Here is a 2,590-nt window from a genome sequence, read left to right on the forward strand (position 1 = left end):
ACTTAAGCCGGGTTTATTCAAACACTGCTTTGAAACATTTAATGAATGCCTGGATTCCTGTGAAGTGTGTCAATCAGGCCCGATATGCTTTCAACACTCAGGAACATATGGACCACTAAAGATGTGTTACTGGATGCAACTCTGGAATTTGATAGACGGCAAAAGAGAACCCTTTCTTGTATATTATTTACTTATTTACCGCATTTCAGACCACAGTTGCCTCAATTGGAGCCCTAAAGCAGCTCCAATCAATGAGAAAGAGGCCCTGCCGTTAGCCTTACAGACTGACATGCTGAGACACGCAAGGCAAACGGGGAGTGGAAGGAAAAGGAAGAAAAGAGAGATCAGCTTTTCAAAGCCAGAACAAGGTGGTGAGCTCGAAGCGGGCATTTAAATGCTCTTCGGACCAGGCTGATTTTTCCTTCCTGGTGTTCTTGCTTGAATGGCAGTTGGTGGTTCTTACTTCTTTGGCCAATGGCTGCGGCCGGAGTGTTCCCCCCCCCCCCTTGCGATCCCAAGGCAACTTTAAGGTGTATAATCCAAGCCTTTTTCCTGGTGGGCGGGGGGGGGGGGGAGCAAGCTCCCGGCAACTGCTCCTGCTCTGCCAGATGGCCGGGCCGGGTTGGTCTCCTTCTTGGCAGGATGCACTTCCTGGGAAACGGGGTGCAGTATATACAGGGTTGATAACATTGGTTTGTACCTGCTGATTTTTTTAATTTACTTGTTTATTGCATTTATATCCCGCCGTCTCCTTAAGGAATCCAAGGCAGTGTACATAATCCTCCTCCTCTCCGTTTTATCCTCACAACAGCAACCCTGCGAGGTGGATTGGGCTGAGAGTCTGTGATTGGCCCAGAGTCACCCAGTGTGCTTCATGGCCACGTGGGGACTAGAACTCGGTTCTCCCGCCTCCCAGTCCAACACTCCCTCCACTGCACCACAGTGGCTCTTATGGTGGTCCCATAAACCAAAGCCATTGTAGAGGATCCGAGAACCTCCTCCCAGTGTTAACTGGACCCAAATATCCCTCTTCTACTCAAGTTAAGGGTCGATGGTGACATTATCTGTAGCCGTGGAGGCGCCTATCACTGGGAAAGACAGTAGGCAACTACATTGAAAAGGGAGCTACTGCCTTCAGCTAGGGCTCACCAGGAAGTGGTACCCTTTTTGCAAAAGATCTAAAATGGAACAATTAACATGGATGGAAGCAAAAGGTGCAAAATTTAAGCTGATGCAGTCATGAAGTGGCTGGTTCGTTGACATTTCGAAGCTATGTATTTTTGAGCGACTAAGATAGATGAAAAACCTATGCTGGTGGTGACTCCATAACCGTCTTTAAAAAAACACACGCACACATCCAAGTACTTTGGCACAGGAGTGACACACTTCCTTGTGGTCAGCAGACCTGGAGTGGAGGTTTGTGTCTCTGGTTGTGTTGGAGAGAAAGCAGGCATGGTCTGTAAAGCTGTGTGACTCAATTACTGATAGGATGATGTGTAAAGAGAACTCTAACCTCTCCATCCCAACTAATTATTTCTGTGCTCCTGTTAGGACCCTGTCAGCCTCCATTCCAATAGAACTAGTTCCTTTTGCTCTTTCCAACTGTCCAGTTTCCCTCTCTGCCTCCCCTCCCCTCCCACCCCAAATCTCTTGGTTATTTTCTCTCTGCTGCCCTCTGGTGCCTTATTGAGATAGTTATTTTGTCCTCTGTGTGTGCATCTCTTTTATCATCACAATTGTGTCCTACTTTGAACCAGTTTTTTAAAGTGAATGAACTGGATTTGAATCTCTGCAGGTTGCAGCTCGCCTCCCTTAGCCTGAGGGTGGAATTTGGTGCCACTGGTGTTGGGCATGGGGTGGCCTTAACTGCTCTTTAACTGAGGGCCGCTTCATCAAGGTGGAAAGAAGGGATGTCCCCTGGCCTAGCAAAGGAGGGTGCTTCCTGTGCTTTCTTTTTTTGAGACAGGATCCATTCTGTGGCTTTTATAGAATCATAAGAGTGGAAGAGGGCCGTTTTGGGCATCAAATCCAACCCTCTGCTCAGTGCAGGAATCCATTTTAAAGCATCCCTGAGAGATGGTTGTCCAGTCTCTTCTTGAATACCTCCAGGGATGGAGAGCCCACCACGTTCCAAAGCAGTTGGTTCCATAGTTTGACTGCTCTGACCATTAGGATGTTTTTCTGGAGGTTCAACCGAAATCTGCCTTTCTGTCACATAAGCCCATTATTTGGTGTCCTACCATCTTGGATGAGGAAGAACAGGTTGCATCTCTTCTGTGTGACAACCCTTTAGGGACTTGAAAAGGGCTATCATATCCCCCCTCAGTCTTTTCTTCCCAAGGCTAAATAGACACAGTTTCTTGAACCTTTCCTCACAGGACTTAATTTCTAGTCCCCTGATCATCTTCGTTGCCCTTCTCTGAACTCATTCCAACTTACATGAATCCTTCTTAAAAGTGTAGTCTCCAGAACTGGACTCAATATTTAAGCTGAGGTCTGATCAGTAGAATGGAACAGTCACTTCCCATGATTTAGAAATCTGCCTTTTTTAGGTTGCCATCAGTAGAATCTAGTTTCCCCCAACTGTATC

Source organism: Heloderma suspectum, chromosome 14, assembly GCF_057233095.1.
Source record: "Heloderma suspectum isolate Gila_16-S chromosome 14, 16-S_ref, whole genome shotgun sequence".
In the NCBI taxonomy this organism is placed as follows: domain Eukaryota; kingdom Metazoa; phylum Chordata; class Lepidosauria; order Squamata; family Helodermatidae; genus Heloderma; species Heloderma suspectum.